Below are 19,936 nucleotides of genomic sequence, written 5' to 3'. Positions count from 1 at the left end.
ATTCCTGGGGAATCCCCCATGCACATTATTTATACTGGGAGAACGCTGCCACATCCTCTCTCAAAACCAATCGTTCTTTTTTGTTTTTTTGTAAAAGGACAAAGCATGTTACACTCATTACTTTCAATAGCGGCAGCTGTGGTACCATAAACCGTGGCACTGCTCTGTTTATGCTAACTGCTGCATTTGAATTGAAAATTGAAACCCAGCATCTCTTAAGGTCCGCACATTACCCCTTGATTGATAGTAGTCTGGCCAGCAGCCGGACAGATTGTGCTGATTGGAGAGGAACAGAAGCCCACTGGCTGCAAGGGCTTGGTGACCAATGAAGTTAATTCAGAACAAAAGCACGTTCAAGGCAGGGTGGGGGGCCCTCTCTCAGGGGAACCCTCTGTGGCTGTCTCCTGGTATATTAATAGTAGCCATCACAGGCATAAGCTGAACAACGCTTTCGTGTTCTAAGCTGTCCAAGAGGCAGTCCGTGTTTGAGAGGTATTTATTTACTCCCTCTCTGTTAGACCTGACAACCTTAGGGGTGTGTCATCCCGCAACTTTTTGCCTATGTTCCTCCACTTTTCTGACATTGTTTTTGCTGGTTTTAGGACTATCCTAAAGGAAGCTATGTGCATGGCACCTGTGCTCAGGGCCCCTGACTATTCAAGGAGTTTGTTGTGCAGACAGACACTTCAGAGCATGGCATGGGGCGGTTCTAGCACAGCTGAATGAAGAGATCCTAGACCAACTAGTAGCCTTTATTAGCAGAAGGCTATTACCACGGGAACAGGGTTGGAGTGCCATTGAGAGAGAAGCATTCGCTGTGGTCTGGGCACTGAAGAAGCTGGGACCATACCTATTTGGGACTCACTTCTGGGTTCAGACAGAGCACAGACCCCTCAAATGGCTCATGCAGATTAGGGGTGAAAATCCTAAACTCTTGTGGTGGTCGATCTCCCTACAGGGAATAGACTTTACAGTGGAGCTTTGCTCGGGGACTGGCCATGCCAATGCTGATGGTCTCTCCATATTCTTCCACCTTAGCGATGAGAGCTCCCAAAGGGGTGGGTAGCCCTTCCCACTTTCACCTGGTGGGGACACATGTTAGACCTGATAGCATTAGGGTGGTCATCCCCCAACTTTTTTGCCTGCCTCCCTCCACTTTTCTGAAACTGTTTTTGTTGGTTTTAGGACTGCGCACTCTACCACTGCTAACCCTTGCTAAAGTGCAAATGCTCTCTCCCATAAACATGGTAACATTGGTTCATCCCCAATTGGCATATTTGATTTACTTATAAGGCACTAGTAAAGTACACTACCTGTGCCTAGGGTCTGTAAATTAAATGCTACTAGTGGGCCTGTAGCAGTGATGTGCTACCCACATAAGTAGTCCCTTACCCATGTCTCAGGTCTGCCATTGCAAGGCCTGTGTGTGCAGTTTCACTGCAACCTCGACTTGGCATCTAAAGGTTCTTGCCAAGCCTTAAACTCCCCTTTTTCTACATATAAGTCACCCCTAAGGTAGGCCCTAGGTAACCAATAGGGCAGGGTGCTATGTAGGTAAAAGGCAGGACATGTACCTATGTATTTTATATGTCCTGGTAGTGAAACCCCCCTGAATTTGTTTTCTACTACTGCAAGGCCTGCTCCTTTCATAGACTAGCATTAGGACTGCCCTCATATACTTTTTGAGTGGTAGAGTCTGATCTGAAAGGGATAACTAGGTAAAATTTAGTATGGCCAGAATGGTAATAGAAAATCCTGCTCATTGGTGAGGTTGGATTTTATATGACTATTTTAGAAATGCCACTTTTAGAAAGTGAGCATTTCTCTGCACTAAAAACCATCTGTGCCTTACAGCCTGTCTCCAATCGATGTCTGGCCTGTGCTGGTTGACAGCTCCCTTGTGCATTGCATCCAGACAACCACAAACACAGGACACTCAGGCACATATGCATTAATCTGCATACTGAATGGGTCTTCCTGAGCTGGAAGGGTAAAGGGCCTGACGCTTACATTTCAAAGGCCAGTAGCCTGCCCTCACACAATAGGACTGATAAAACCCACTGCAGGGGTGTGGAATTAAAAAAATATATACTTGTCCATGGGACAAGTTGCTTCATAAATCTACTGGTCCTGTAAACAAAATCCACTTGTCCCTTTGGTGCCATATAGTGTGGCAACAAATTATGGCAGCAATTTCATTATATAAGAGCTCTGATAAAAGACTTTCTGATTATGCCAGGACTCATACTATAGTAGGGTCTGAATACTAACAATTTCTTAATTTTAGCACCTCGCAGCAGATCTGCATCCTGAGGCTGGAGATTGGGATACGCACTAGTTCTAGGGTTGGAATACATTTTTGAGTCTATGCAAACCTACTAACTTGCATATTTTAGAGGTTTTCAGCAGTTCTTCTCTCATCTGTGCCCATACAGAGTAAGGTTGGAAAATTACTCCTGACAAGGGTAGAAGTAAAACTTTATCCAAGGTGGGGTAAAAGTTGATGGAGAGAAAGTGAACTTGTAAACACTCAACAGATTTTCGCATGAGCAAATCTTCACATGCATATTTGCTCATGCTAAAATACAGTCCACAAATATTTTCTAGGAATACGATTTCCAGGCCTACTTCTATAAATTGTGAATTCATGAAAGCCGTAAATCTGCACTAATGCAAGGCTATATACTATGTGTGCGCTTGTGTGATTTTCTTTAGGAATTGGGCCCCAAATTAGTTATCCAAGACCTTTTATTTGTAATAAAAGCCTATCTCTCTCTCTGTTTATCAATTTCCTTCACTGTGAGTGTCCGCATTCTACTCTTTCACAGGGTGCATATTGGCACATAAAGTAGTTTTGTTCAGTTTCCAGAACTACAGTAGCAAGGTGTGCTTTTTGAGACCAAAAATATTTTTGCTTTTTGCCAATGTTTGTTATGATGGTGAGAGTCTGGCAGCTGCCACAACAATATAGTTTTACAAAAACCATCTCAAAACAAGACACACATTGACTAAACCAAAAAGCTGACCATCTGTGCCAGACCTATTGGCTTTGCCAAAGCCTGCTAATCCTCATGTTTCCCATAACCCTATTGGAACTGGTTAAACTGATTTTTCCATTATGACTATTTTGTTTTTAAATACTAGCATGCTTAAACACATTTTACTAATGATGCTTTAAAGAAATGGTACCTAAATTTCACATTGGGTTAACAAAACATTTTTTCTCTACTTGCAATTTTTTGTGAACGTTATATTCAGAAAGCAAAGAACTGCCAATCTTTCTTTCGAGCTTCTGCAAATATTAGCATCAAACCTCAGAGCATTCTGGGAGCATTATACACAGCCTTATATTGTTACACTTTGCAAATGTGTGCACACATTTTTATACTGGAACCACTTTTAGTAGTGCCGTCCAAGCTTACAACATTTTCTTAGAGTGCTTACTCTAATAATAAAGACTTTGCATTAATGAACCATAAATACAAGGTTGAACAGCATTAACTTATGGACGCAAATGTTACCTTAACTGCAGATGCCTTTACTAATCCATAATGTGATATTGTAAGCTAACAACCAAAGGGATTGGGCCTGCTTGTCCAAGAGACAAAATAAACATGAAAACATGTTGTCCTTGACCCCAAACAATATGTCCTGGGTGGCAGGCTATAGGAATTCCACACCCCTGGCAGATAGGATTTGGATCAAAGGGGAATGTGTGCACTTCAAAACCACTCTTTGAAGTCTTCCCCACTTCAAAGGCATTTTTGGGTACATAAACTGGGTCTCCGATCCCACAACTCAGACACTCCTGGAGATACACCTGCACCCTTCAGAAGAGCTGCCTGGCTGCCCAAGGGATCTCATCTGGACTGCTTTGCCCAAAAGGACTTCTGTCCTCTGACTTTGCTGAGACGGACTCCCCAAAAGTGCTCTCCAATGGCTTGGGTTGAGCTTGCCTCCGGTTTTCTGAACTGTCAGGGCCAAAAAGACTTCAGGCCGTATTTATACTATTTGACGCAAAACTGCACCAATGCAGTTTTACATCACAAATTTTACCGCCTGCTAACGCCATATATTTGTGCCGTGAGGGTGTCAAATTTATACTTTGACGCACGGCGGCGCAAACCACAGGTGTGAGTCATTTTTTTTACTCAGACCAATGTGTCACATCGTAAAGGAAAATGACGTTAACGCAGCGAAAATGACTGTGAGCCAGTTTACGACATCGCAAACCGGATACGCACCGTTTTTTGACACTATTGCATCAAAAAGCGACACAAACACAGCAAAATGTGCTAAGGAGAGCCAAAATGGATCCCAGATGCTTGTATAGACCCCAGGAAGATGACAACAAACCAGGAACCAGCCAGGAAGACCCAGACAGGGCCCAGGACAGGGAGAAGAAGAAAATAAAGTGTCGCTTCAGTGCAGAGGAGCAGGAAATTCTGGTGAAAGAGGTGACGGAACACCAGCACCAACTGTTTGTCACCTCAAAGTTGCCAATTAGTAGGAGAGAGGCAAAATGGCAACAAATTGTTGACAAGATAAACAGTGTGGCAGAAGTACGGAGAACAGCCATCGAGTGCAAGAAACGCTGGCATGACTGCAAGTGCAGGACCAAGGAAAAGATGGCCAGGAACAGGAAGGCAGCACTGCAGACTGGAGGTGGGAGTCCAGCACCACAGGAGGCCCTGGACCACATGGAGGAGATGGTGGCAGCCGTCATCCCTGAGGAGATCGTCACAGGGTTCCAAGGACAGGACAGCGCAGACAATGAGGAGACAACACACATGCAGGGTAAGTCGCATGGGAAAATAAAATGCAGAATTGTTAACTGCAACCGGGGGGGGCGGGGGGAACATAACTACTACACAATGCATGGAAGTCATGATATTCAGGGAGTGGCATGGCTAAAGGGGCATGGCACAGGGGCATGGGCTGTACAGAGGAAACCTGGGGCACAGTACTACACTACACCAACAACCTTTGCATGGGGGTATGCTGCCATGCCAAGGATGTTGCAAAGGTAAAGCCAGGCCAGGAGGGTAGGGTACAATGTTAAACTGGCAGCCCATCACACGTCAGCCAGTATTCTCCATACATTAACTAGGGCCCAAATAACAACCTCTGGCCATATCTGAAAGTGGAATGTAACATTGACAGTTGCCACTACCACCTCTGCTGTGCATGCAGGTCAAGTAGCTAATGGCAGTAACGTCCCCATGGATCAAACACACCCAAATTAGAGGGTTCATGATGACAACTTTATCAATCCCCTGAAATCAATACAAATGTCCCAATCCTGTCAAATGTGATTGTCCACAGTTGCTACAAACATCTGCCTTTGTCATAAACATTATGAGGTACACAGCACTAATGTCATACCCAGGCTGCATATGTCAGGGTCCACCCTGTGCCTGGGTCACAATAGCTCCAATGACACCATGCAACATCCCAAAGGTCATACCGCTCAGACAACAGCATTGAGGGGGAGGACACCTGTAACTGGTCCCTGCACATGGCCACCTATTACCAAGGTCCTGTGCTTTGTAACATGCCAGTCTTGCAACAACTGTACTCAAGCACTGTTCTTCAGCCCACTGTTTATCTTGTCACCCTGCCCTGTGATTGTCTCTCACTACCTCATTGGCAAATCCTATCCCTCTGCACTGTCTGACACTTCACTCCAGCATGTCCAATGACATGTCCTTTTGCACTTGTGTAGGTACACTATGGAAGATGTCACACTAATGGACGCACAATCATGGACAATGTACATATAGCACTACAGCACTTTCAAATAAATAGCACTTACACAACAACTTTGTCTCTGTGTAATGTGACACATCAGCTGTGATGGCCATCAGTGATGTTTACCTCAGGTCAATGATTATTGATTGTCAATACACCTGACCTGAACGAATCTTGGCTGATAACTATGCACAGTGGTCTGGATTGTACCATCATCTGCCCTTCCTGAGGGTTACTTTTGTGGAAAATAGAAACTATACACCATAATGCTGTTTAGGACAGAATAACGCTTCTTCAATGGATGTCTAAGCCAGAAAATAGTGCCTTCAATTTTTTCTTCAAGCCAAAACTCAAGTATGTGACATTTGACCCGATTTTAACATAACACACACCATACAGCATGAATGGATGTGTATAAGATTCCATACAGATAAGACACCGGGCTGAACATTGTAACAAATGATAGGTGTGAGTTATGTATACCATACTACATGAGAGCATACTACCACTCACCTTATAAGGATTCACTTGGATATCAAGCTGCAGGCAGACTTACCACAGTGTCCTCAATACCAAATTTGGTAGCAAAGTATGTGACATTGAAAACATTAATCACAAATTAACCACACCTTGGGATCCATAGTAACCGTGAGTGGTGGGTGCAATGGATGGCCGAATCTTAACTAAGTAGCTTTGGTGTAGCTGCAAATGTAACAGCTCAGTTAGAAATTGGTACCAGCATGGGACACAAAAGCTAATACAAAAGAGACACTGTTCACTCATGCCAAGGCCCTGATCTACAAGCATTTGACACATACTGTAAAGGGTTACCTAGATATTTATTAAACAGTAAAAACAGAAGCTAAAATCAGGGGAAACAACTTACCTAACCTAAACTATTCTAACTACACATAACCCACAACTGTCCCTAACTAACCTAAGCTAAACTTACTTATCACATTTAATGAAATGATCTAAACATCAACCCCCCACCCCCCTTATAAGACGGGACACATGGAGGACAACATATACTAACCTAAACACATACTATCTTATACTAAACAAATATATATCTATATATTTTTTTATATTATATTTATTTTTTTGTTTTGTTTTTTAAAACACCAAAACCCAACATCGTCCCCCACCTACCCACCCACACACATAATAAAAAACAGTTTTAAAAAGTAAGATACGCCCACCCCCCCACCCACTACTACTAACTAAACTAACAGCCGATACTAACCTAACACTAAGCCCCCTAAACCCACTAATTTAAAGAACCAGGAAAGAGGAGGGAGGGGAGGGAATCATGGCTGAGTATAAGGTCTACAAGTTGGCCCTCCGCAGGGTCTTTTTGATGGCACGCACCCTCCGATTCACTTGTGCCACCTCCTGCTGCAGCCTGGTCATTTTCCGCAACACACGGTCCAAGTTCCGTTGCATCTAGTGAAAAGCTGCAGGGTCTATGACTGCAGCAGGGGTGGTCTGGGTGCCAGTGGAGGAAGTATGGGCCATGTCTGTAGGAGGAGGTGCAGGTGGTGCTGTGACAGGTCCTGAATCTGTGGATGTTGATGGTCCAGAAAAGGTGCCTGCTAATGTTGGTGCCACCTGGGTGGTAGTGGTGGTGCTGGATGTGGTGGCTGTGGTGGACACGGAAGGGCCCCCTTGGGCAAATGCCCTCCACACTCCGGAGGCTCTTTCATGGCGATAACACCTTGCCATGTTGCGGAACCCAGACTCCACATCCAGAATGTGGCGGTAACGCATCGCCCTGCGCTGAAACTCTCGAATCGGGATGGGAGTCATAGTGGCAGCTGTTAAGACAAATAGAAAACCAAACATTAGGTACTTCATTGTGTGAAATAGCTCCAGAAGTAAATCAGACAATACATCTAATGTACCTGAAACAGCCCACATCATCATACAGATCACTGATTGACCCTGAGGCAGTACATGCCAAGCCAGCCTACACATGTCCTATCATCAAACAGCACAACAAAACCCTAAAAGATGGGTAACAACTGGATTGACTTTGGCATCATTGTTCAGCCCTTTGTCAGGTAAAAATCATGCTGCAAATCTTCCACCACTGACAGGCCAACAAATGACTATGTTCTTGATGACAATCTAGGGCCACAAGATCTGCGAGTTGTAAATGGAATTGCCAGGATAGAATGCAGTTGCTAATCATGAGTGGGTATCCTAGGTTTGGACAAGTGATTTACAGATTTACATGTCTGTGTACTAAACTTGGATCATCAGTACTAGGTACACTATTCACAACCCTACACCTATGCCTGGGGGGGGGGGGACAAGCAACAAATATCAAACAACAAGGACACCCAGGAAGCTATGGACAGCTGTACATGGGTTTGACCAGCACACCACAGGTAAGGAGGAAGTCCAACTAGGATACACCCAAACCTTGGACAAGCCCATCAACACTTATCTTTGGAAATGCAGACCATTGACAACATCATTTCCTACCAGTAACCCATGACTTACAACAAGCAGATAGATGCAAGCGCACCTCTGGCCATGAGCTGCATGCACACCTCGGCCATTGTACTCAAGTGCCTCATACTCATAGCACAACATGTGGAGCTACATGCTGCTAGGAAGTTAAACATACAGTCAAACGTGTTCATTAGTGAATAGGGAAGCTGAAGTCTGTGGGTAAGACTTTGGCATCCCAATTCTGGGAGAATCAGGGTGTGACTTGCTGACTAAATCACTAATATGGTCCACTGCTACATTTTCAGATTTTAAGTTTTATCCACATAACTCATCCCTATTTACATTGCCGTGCCTACAGGACTGACCTACAATCCAAATTATGACCATACGCTAATGATTGGCCAACTCAAAGATGGGGAAAAAATGATACTCCACTCAAGGACCAAAACCGATCATTGACCACCGCATCACATCTTGCTATGTGTCCAACACACAGGAGTCAATCACACATCATCAGCAAACACAACACAGAACAGAAATATCAACACTTACTGGACATGTCTGGGTCCGCAAATCGAGCCACCTCTCTGATAGTGTAGGGTGCAGGTCCACCTGTAAGGCATGGAAGGGAGAAATGTGCTCAATGTCTGTGCACTGTACAACACTTCCAAATACAAATACTATGTGTAATATTAATTCAGAGAGTCAAGCCTCTTAGACATGATGATACTGCATCCTACATACCACTGCAAACATGTACAGACCTGGGGACTCCAGTGAGTGAGACACACATATCTGCACACATGCAGTGGCCCTAACTATCATGTGGTGGCAAACATGCTCCTTCATTAGTTAGTAGACTAATTCATGGAGTATTCCTCTCATCATGTGTATCCATGAGAGACATGCCAAGCCAGTTTCCGGGAGGACTGTCACACCAGTCACCCAGACATTGTGACTAAGACCAATTTAAGACACACAGGTACAATGTACAGAGGGCCAGGGTCAGTTGTTAGCCCTCAATTTGTATCATTTTCTTCATTTGATGTGCCATAGCTATGGTAAGTTGCACCAACCATAGAGATATGAACCCGTGTGCATACCTTTTGCCATTCATCCCTAATTTAAATGTGGCACTAAAACTCCAAATATCAGTCTAAGATGTTACCTGAGGTCAGCTATAACTTGTTACGTATGTGTCAGAATCCAGTTCAGACATGTATCACAAAACATTGAGGAACACTCTATTACCTGTAAAAATCTGGATTTTAAAAAATGTGTTTCCTGAAACACTCACAGACCATGCATGAAACATATGTTAGAGCCACATTGACATCATCAATTGACGTGAAGCCAGCACTAATTTACAGGCTCTTGTGTTTTGAAAGTTAATCTAGCTGTTGCGTCAACAAATGACGGTAATGTGTAGGAAATATTGTATATCTCACAGGCAACTGTGGCCCATATTTATACATTTTTGGCACCACATTTGTGCTGCTTTTTGACACAAAGGCGGCGCAAATTTACAAAATACAATTGTATTTTGTAAATTTGCGCCGCTCTTGCTTCAAAAAATGACGCAAATGCGGTGCTAATAAAGTAGAAATATGGCCCTGTATGTTTAACTAGCATTCCACATGTTCAAAAACATTGCCGCCATCATATGAACAAATCAGCTACTGTCACTAAAGAGCATTTAAATATGCACATCACTCTGATTTGTACTCACCAACAGGGCCACCAATCACAATCCCTAGGTGGTCCAGCAGGTCTTGCTCCCTGGCAACAAGGTCAGCCCAGCGGTGCTTCAGCTGCTGGTCATTGCGCAGTGTGTTGTAGATTCTCTTGAGATGGTATAACACCTTTGCCCACCGGAGCCTCCTTGCCTCTTTGTGATAGCCCTGTATCACACAACTACCTGCCTCTATCATTAAGGGTAGGAAGTGGCACACCAGCCAAATAAAGCCACCCAGCTCCTCCTCTCCCATCCTGCCAAGACAAGGCCTACCCAACATGCTTGCACCAAAAAAAAGGGAATAAAGGGATACAGAGGAGAATAGAGGGAAAGTAGGACAGGGAAATGCAAAATAACTAAGAACACAGCCCAACTATCCCCAAACTAACACTACCCACAACAGACTCCCAGCAAAACAAAGACAAGTGTTGACACCACAAATGACCAAAAAAACACTAACACAGGATACGACAGACAGTTATGAAACACAAAAATACAATTTAAAGACCACACTGGAGACAAATTCACAAAATGCACAGAGAGACAAGTCAAAACACAGACACACATTCAGGAAATATCACAGACTGCAAAGTGAAAGTGAAAATGAAAGTACACCCACTGTACTAATTCTGTAAATAGGATATCCTATTACATCACTTCCTGCCTCAAATGTGGTGCATTTTTATTGTTATGTGTCAAAATATTATGACGCTTACAGTCTATACGTCATTTTTTTTACGCACATGCTTAGAAATAACCCCGCATCCATATTTTGAAATATGTTTCATACTTAACCAATTTTAGGGGATACAGTGTGGGCATTCCCGCTCAGGGCCAAGGATGTTTCATGGCAATGTGCGTCATATTTCGACGCATTGGCGTCTTTTTTGACGCCTATGCGTCAAAATGTATATCTTTAACTAGGTTTGGGTAATTTCTCATTTGTAATAGTACATGACAGTTGTGACAATACAGAGATAGGCTGATTGCACCAACATTGGGCATTACGGTGTATGGACACATGTGACAGATCATACTACTGCGGACCATGATCCTCTACTTGCTGTACCAGATTTGCACTCTTCACTGACGCAATAGATGGCAAAATGGGTGGGATACAATTATGTATTATCCAGTTTGGGCATGTTTAGCATCAAGAGAGGATAGGGTAGGGTAGGTTGCTTCCCCCGCCGCTGCCACCTCCCAGCAAAACCGTAAGTACTCCCTGCGCTCCCCCCGTCCAGCCCCTCGTTACTCACCTCTGTCTTCTGAACTCTCTCTCTTCCAACTTTTTCTTCGTACCTCTGCTGTCCTCTCTCTGTCCATTTTTCTTCGCTTTCTGCCCTTCCTTTGGTATCCATTTTCTTCGTGTTCTGCTCTTCTTCCTCAACCCATTTTCTTCGTGTACGGCTCTTCTTCCTCACCCCATTTTCTTCGTGTTCTGCTCTTCTTCTGTGTTCTTCTCCTTCTGTAGTCCATTTCCTTTGTTTTTCTGCCCTTCCTCTGGTATCCATTTTCTTCGTGTTCTGCTCTTCTTCCTCACCCCATTTTCTTCGTGTTCTGCTCCTCTTCCTCACCCCATTTTCTTCGTGTACTGCTCTTCTTCCTCACCCCATTTTCTTCGTGTTCTGCTCTTCTTCTGTGTTCTTCTCCTTCTGTAGTCCATTTCCTTCGTTTTTCTGCCATTCCTCTGGTATCCATTTTCTTCGTATTCTGCTCTTCTTCCTCACCTCATTTTCTTCTTGTACTGCTCTTCTTCCTCACTCCATTTTCTTCGTGTTCTGCTCTTCTTCTGTGTTCTCCTCCTTCTGTAGTCCATTTCCTTCGTTTTTCTGCCCTTCCTCTGGTATCCATTTTCTTTGTGTTCTGCTCTTCTTCCTCACCCCATTTTCTTTGTGTTCTGCTCCTCTTCCTCACCCCATTTTCTTCATGTTCTTCTCCTTCTGTACTCCATCTCCTTTGTGTTCTTCTCTTCTTCTGTGTTCTTCTCCTCCTGTAGTACATTTCCTTTGTTTTCTTCTCCTTCTGTAGTCCATTTCCTTCGTGTTCTTCTCTTCTTCTGTGTTCCTCCCCTTCTGTACTCCATTTCCTTTGTGTTCTTCTTCTCTTCTTCTGTCTTCTTCTCCTTCTGTACTCCATTTCCTTCGTGTTCTTCTGCTTCTGTACTCCATCTCCTTTGTGATCTTCTCTTCTTCTGTGTTCTTCTCTTCTTCTGTGTTCTTCCCTTCTTCTGTGTTCTTCCCTTCTTCTGTGCTCTTCTCTTCTTCTGTGTTCTTCCCTTCTTCTGTAGTCCATTTTCCTCTTCCTTCTCTGTTCTCCCCCTCGTCCATTCTTCTTCGCGCTTCCTCTGCTCTCCTCCTGGCCTCGCTCCTCGTTTTTTCACCTCCTTCTCCTGTGGATTTTCCTCTTCGGCCCCTTCTTCTCTCACTTTCCCTTCCTTCTCTTCTTTCCTTTTCCCTTCTATCTAACCCCCCACCCCCGCCCTCTGCTTTCCTGCCGCCACCACCCGTGCGGCCCGCCCCCCCTGCTCCCATTCGTCGCCCCCCCTCCCGCCCCCAGCTGACCCCTCCTCTCCCCCTCCTCCCTCTTATGGCGGCCGATGTGCGGCTGCGCTGCTGGCGCCGAAGGCGTGCCAAAGGCAAGCCCGTCTGCGCCCATCTGCGCCTGGACCGCGCCCAGCGCCATGACCCCTGGCCCCCAGCACTCCCAAACCCAGCAGTGCCGCTACGACCCCACCTCCCTCCACGCACTCAACCCGGGACGCCCCACAACCTGCTTCCAAGCCAACCCAAAACGCACTCATGGACCCTTTGCATGTCTTACCTGCAAGCATACCTTCCACCGCAACTGCACCCCGCACGCCAGCCCTCGCGCCAATAACCACCTCAAATGCATCCTCATCAACGCACGCTCCGTCCACAAGCACGCCATTGAACTATGGGACCTCCTGGACTCCACCGCACCGGACGTCGCCTTCATCACTGAGACCTGGATGAACGCCTCCTCGGCCCCTGACATCGCCATAGCCATCCCCGACGGCTACAAGATCACCAGGAGAGATCGCACCAACCAAGTCGGAGGAGGAATCGCCATCATATTCAAGGACTCCATCAACGTCACCACCTCCACCGAAGACACCCCCCTCGCCGCCGAACACATGCACTTCCAGATCCACACCGACCCCGGACCACCCTAAGAGGAACTCTCATCTACAGACCCCCTGGACCACGCGCCCTCTTCAGCGAATCCATCACAGACTTCATCTCCCCGCACGCCCTAGCCTCGCCGGACTACATCCTCCTCGGAGACCTCAACTTCCACCTGGAGCAGAACAACGACACCAACACCACCACCCTGCTCGACAACCTCGCCAACCCGGTCTCAAGCAACTGGTGAATACCCCCACCCACATCGCCGGACACACGCTCGACCCCATCTTCTCCGCCAGCAACCACTTATCCTTCAGCCACTCCTCCGTAATACATTGGGCCGACCACAGATGTGTCCCCTTCACCTTCAGACGCAAGACTCTCCACCTCCGCACACAACCCATCCCACGCAGACATTGGAAGAAAATCTCCACGGAACAGCTACTCTCCACTCTCAGCCACAACCAACCTACCATCACCACCAACGCCAACAACGCAGCCCTCAGCCTCACACAATGGATCACCAACTGCGCTGACAACCTCGCACCTCTCAGACGCCTCTTTACAAGGCCAGGAAACCTCAATGGTTCACAGACGCCCTCAAGGACTCCAAAAAAACCTGCCGTACCCTCGAGAAAACCTGGCGCAAAAACCACACCATAAAAAACATGTATGCCCTCAAAAATGCCACCCGCGAACACCATCAGCTGATCCGCGCCACCAAAAGAACATCCTTCAAAGACAGACTGGACAAGAACACTCACAACAGCAAAGAACTCTTCAACATCGTCAAAGAGCTCTCCAATCCTAACGCCAACTCTATCACGCCCTCACAAGAACTCTGCAACTCCCTCGCAACCTTCTTCCATCGAAAGATCACCGACCTATATGACAGATTCGGTCCTCAGACCCAGCCTACCTCCACAGAACCCACAGCCCCAGCCATCACCCTCAACGCCTGGACACACATCAGCACGGAGGAGACCAAAACTACCATGAACACCATCCACTCCGGTGCCCCCTCGGACCCCTGCCCCCACTTCATCTTCAACAAAGCCGACGACATCATCGCCCCCCATCTCCAGACCATCATCAACAGCTCATTTGCATCTGCCACCTTTCCCGAGAGCTGGAAACACGCGGAAGTCAACGCTCTCCTGAAGAAACCTACGGCGGACCCCAGCGACCTGAAGAACTTCCGCCCCATCTCGCTCCTCCCCTTTCCTGCCAAAGTCATCGAGAAGACCATCAACAAGCAACTGACCAAATTCCTACTCGACCCCTCCCAGTCCAGATTCCGAGCCAACTACAGCACGGAAACCGCCCTCATCGCAGTCACCATGACTTCAGAACTCTGCTGGACAACGGAGAAACAGCCGCCCTCATCCTCCTCGACCTCTCGGCTGGCTTCGACAATGTCTGCCACCGCACCCTAACATCCCGCCTCCGCTCCACCGGTATCCAAGGACAGGCCCTGAACTGGATCACCTCTTTCCTCTCTAACCGCTCCCAAAGAGTCCACCTCCCGCCGTTCCGCTCGGACCCCACTGAGATCATCTGCGGCGTCCCACAGGGCTCCTCGCTCAGCCCGACTCTCTTCAATGTCTACATGAGCCCGCTCACCGACATCGCACGCAAACACAACATCAACATCATCTCCCACGCCGATGACACCCAGCTGATACTTTCCCTCACCAAGGACCCTACCATCGCCAAGACCAACCTGCAGGATGGAATGAAAGACGTCGCGGAATGGATGAAACTCAGCCACCTGAAGCTGAACTCGGACAAAACGGAAGTCCTCATCCTCGGAAACACCCTGTCCGCATGGGACAACTCCTGGTGGCCCTCGGCCCTGAGCACCGCACCAACCCCCTCAGACCACGCACGCAACCTTGGATTCCTCCTGGACCTGCTTCTCACCATGCAAAACAAGTCAACGCCGTCTCGTCTTCCTGCTTCCTCACTCTCCGCATGCTCCGAAAGATCTTCCGTTGGATCCACGCGGCACGAGAAAAGTGACCCACACCCTCGTTACAAGCCGCTTGGACTACGGAAACACCCTATACGCAGGAACCACCGCAAAAATCCAGAAACGTCTTCAGGGAATACAAAACGCCTCCGCACGCCTCATCCTCGATATACCCCGCCACAGCCACATCTCCGCCCACCTGAGACACCTGCACTGGCTACCCGTCAACAAAAGGATCACCTTCAGGCTCCTCACCCACGCACACAAAGCCCTCCACAACAAGGGACCCGAATACCTCAACCGTCGCCTCAGTTTCTACACGCCCACCCATCAACTTCGCTCCGCCAGCCTCGCACTCGCCGCCGTCCCTCGCATCCACCGCACCACAGCAGGTGGGAAATCCTTCTCCGACGTGGCGGCCAAAACATGGAACTCCCTCCCTGCCAACCTCAGGACCACCCAAGACCACCTCGCATTCCGGAGGCAGCTCAAGACCTGGCTCTTCGAGCAGCAGTAAACCCCTCCCCCTAGCGCCTTGAGACCCTCACGGGTGAGTAGCGCGCTTTATAAATATTATTGATTGAACGGGTGTTTGGCTGTTGACCGGATGTCAGCAGTATTTTTGTAGAGTTTCAGTACAGTGTGTACTACCTTGCATTGTGTCACTAGAAAGAGGTGTCTCTGTGTCTTAACTGGGGGTGAGATGATACTTCCATGCACAGATTCAATTCCTCAGTGGTGGTAACACGGTTGCATCTATATACCCTGGACATCCCATCCAATTTCACATATGCAATAGAATTATTTAACCATCAGTAAGACCCTTAAATTAGGTGACAATGTACAACACATCTCCGTACTTTGTCAGCACTGACGTGTTGACAATTGACTATGCACTAATTTCACATGTGTGACAAGTTCACTGCAGACCTATTTCTCTGCCCTTGCCAAGTCGACTCAGGTTGTAACGTGTACCTATACTACTGAACATGTTCTAGTTCAGATGGCTAACTTGGTTGTGAGGTTGTCATTTTGAGTGTCAGAAGGTCAGTATGCCTGTACATCTGTTGTGTGTGTGTTAATTTGTCGCAATGGGTATGTGTAGGAGGTTGGCCTGGTTTGTAGTGGGTACCAGAGGTACTTACACCTTGCGCCAGGTCCAGTTATCCCTTATTAGTGTAGAAGAGATGTTTCTAGCAGCTTAGGTTGATAGAAGGTAGCTATGGCAAAGCAGCTTAGGCTGAACTAGGAGACATGTAAAGCTCCTTTATACCACTGGTGTCATATGCACAATATCATAAGAAAACACAATACACAGAAGTACTAAAAATAAAGGTACTTTATTTTTATGACAATATGCCAAAAGTATCTCAGTGAGTACCCTCAGTATGAGGATAAGATATATACACAAGATATATGTACACAAACCAAAATTATGCAGGAAACAGCAAGAAAAGTAATGCAAGCAATGTAAAGTTACAATAGATTGCAATAGGAGCACATAGGTATAGGGGCACCACAAACCATATATTCCAAAAGTGGAATGTGAAGCACGAATGGACCCCAAACCTATGTGAGCTTGTAGAGGGTCGCTGTGACTGTAAGAAAACAGTGAGGGTTAGAAAAATAGCCCACCCCAAGACCCTGAAAGGTAGGTGAAAAGTGCACCTACTACCCCCAGAGAGCACAGAAGTCGTGATAGGGGGATTCTGCAGGAAGAACAAAAACCAGCAATGCAACAACAGTGGATTTCCAGACCTGAGTACCTGTAAGACAAGGGGACCAAGTCCAATAGTCGCGACAGTGTTGAGAGTGGGCAGGAGCCCAGGAAATGCCAGCTGAGGGTGCAAGGAAGCTGCCACCTGTTGGAAGAAGCTTGGAGTTCTGCAAGAAAGAAGAGGATTAGGAACTCCCCCTTTGTAGGATGGATGTCCCACGCCGCGATGAAGCTTACAGAGGTGTTCCCACGCAGAAAGACCGCAAACAAGCCTTGCTAGCTGAAAGGGTTGCGATAGAGGTTTTTGGGTGCTGCTGTGGCCGAGGAGGGACCAGGATGTCGCCAATTGGAGGAGGAGACAGAGGGGGTACCCAGCGACGTAGGGAGCCCTCACAGAAGCAGGCAGCACCCACAGAAGTACCTGAACAGGCTCTTGGAAGAAGAGTGAACTGGAGTCCACGTGAAGTCACAAAAGGGAGTCCCACGACGCCGGAGGACAACTCAGAAGGATGTGCACTGCAGGTTAGAGTGTTGGGACCCAGGCTTGGCTGTGCATGAAGGAAATCCTGGAAGAGTGCACAGGAGCCAGAGCAGCTGCAAATCACGCGGTACCCAGCAATGCAGTCTAGCATGGGGAGGCAAGGACTTACCTCCACCAAACTTGGACTGGAGAGTCACTGGACTGTGGGAGTCACTTGGACAGAGTTGCTGAGTTCCAGGGACCACGCTCGTCGTGCTGAGAGGGGACCCATAGGACCAGTGATGCAGTCTTTTGGTGCCTGCTGTTGCAGGGGGAAGATTCCGTCAACCCCCGGGAGATTTCTTCAGAGCTCCTGGTGCAGAGAGGAGGCAGGCTACCCCCAGAGCATGCACCACCTGGAAACAGTTGAGAAAGCCGGCAGGATGAAGCGATACAAGGTTGCTAGTAGTCGTCTTGCTACTTTGCTGCGGTTTTGCAGGCGTCCTGAGCAGTCAGCGGGCGATCCTTTGGCAGAAGGTGAAGAGGGAGATGCAGAGGAACTCTGATGAGCTCTTGCATTCGTTATCTGGTGAGATCCCCAAAGCAGAGACCCTAAATAGCCAGAAAAGGAGGTATGGCTACCTAGGAAGGAGGATTGGCAACCAAGAGAGGTAAGAGCCTATAAGAAGGAGCCTCTGACGTCACTTGCTGGCACTGGCCACTCAGAGCAGGCCAGTGTGCCACAGACACCTCTGTTTCCAAGATGACAGAGGTCTGGAACACACTGGAGGAGCTCTGGGCACCTCCCCTGGGAGGTGCAGGTCATGGGAGTGGTCACTCCCCTTTCCTTTGTCCAGTTTCGCGCCAGAGCAGGGCTAGGGGATCCCTAAACTGGTGTAGACTGGCTTATGCAGAGATGGGCACCATCTGTGCCCATCAAAGCATTTCCAGAGGCTGGGGAGGCTACTCCTCCCCAGCCTTCACACCTATTTCCAAAGGGAGAGGGTGTTACACCCTCTCTCAGAGGAAATCCTTTGTTCTGCCTTCCTGGGCCAGGGCTGCCTGGACCCCAGGAGGGCAGAAACCTGTCTGAGGGGTTGGCAGCAGCAGCAGCTGCAGTGGAGACCCCGGAAAGGCAGTTTGGCAGTACCCGGGTTCTGTGCTAGAGACCCGGGGGATCATGGAATTGTCACCCCAATGCCAGAATGGCATTGGGGTGACAATTCCATGATCTTAGACATGTTACTTGGCCATGTTCGGAGTTACCATTGTGACGCTGTACATAGGAAGTGACCTATGTACAGTGCATGTGTGTAATGGTGTCCCCGCACTCACAAAGTCCGGGGAATTCACCCTGAAGGATGTGGGGGCACCTTGGCTAGTGCCAGGGTGCCCACACACTAAGTAACTTTGCACCCAACCTTCACCAGGTGAAGGTTAGACATATAGGTGACTTATAAGTTACTTAAGTGCAGTGGTAAATGGCTGTGAAATAACGTGGACGTTATTTCACTCAGGCTGCACTGGCAGGCCTGTGTAAGAATTGTCAGAGCTCCTTATGGGTGGCAAAAGAAATGTTGCAGCCCATAGGGATCTCCTGGAACCCCAATACCCTTGGTACCTCAGTATCATATACTAGGGAATTATATGGGTGTACCAGTATGCCAATGTGAATTGGTAAATTTAGTCACTAGCCTGTTAGTGACAAATTTGGAAAGTAGAGAGAGCATAACCACTGAGGTTCTGGTTAGCAGAGCCTCAGTGAGACAGTTAGGCATCACACAGGGAACACATACAGGGCACATACTTATGAGCACTGGGACCCTGCCTGGCAGGGTCCCAGTGACACATAGACTAAAAACAACATATATACAGTGAAATATGGGGGTAACATGCCAGGCAAGATGGTACTTTCCTACAGTATGTGTAGGAATGTGCACCTTCAATATTATCCCATCAATATGTGTTCCTTGCACAGTCCACTTGCTTATTAGTAGTGGGCAATGTGAGAGCAGGAGTGATGTGAGATATTGGTACAGCCTCAATGATTGCATGTGACCTTCATTGTAGTCATCATCATGCTATGTGTGTCATGGTGTTTGACCTGCAGCGAAACACATTACACACCCCTTACACAGTACTTATTGGTTGGAAGGGTGTCTGATTGAATGTTATTGATGTGATATTGAAAGATTAATCTTCCAAACTGTACTGCCAGTTGGGCCATGTCTTTGTCATTGAGTTGCTTTAAATTGTCCCCTTGTGTCTGTGGAGTGCCATCTGTTGTTATTTGGAACTGTCATTTGTCCATAGGTCTGTACCCCATTGGGTGAGGATATCAAACATGCCTAGCGGTGTCACAACCTCATTGTCTTCCTGTCCACGTGTCGATGTCGTGGTGTATGTGTTGTGTGGCCTACAGGGTTGCTGTGCTGTGTGTATATAACTGGGTTTCTGTACTTACCAACAAGTAGGCCATTTCCATATCGTCCATCCTGGAAGTGCTGATTGATGATGCAGTGACGGAAGATTAATGAATCATGTACACTCCCAGGATACTTTGCCATGATGTTGGTGATCAAACCCCGGTGATCGACAATGGCCAGCACATTGATGGAGTGTGTGTGCTTCCTGTTGCAGTATAGATGTTCGGTTGCACAATCAGTACATGTGTGCGGTCAATGGCACTAAG

The sequence above is a fragment of the Pleurodeles waltl genome, chromosome 11, assembly GCF_031143425.1.
Source record: "Pleurodeles waltl isolate 20211129_DDA chromosome 11, aPleWal1.hap1.20221129, whole genome shotgun sequence".
Classification (NCBI taxonomy): Eukaryota; Metazoa; Chordata; class Amphibia; order Caudata; family Salamandridae; genus Pleurodeles; species Pleurodeles waltl.
This window is presented reverse-complemented; position numbering follows the sequence as displayed.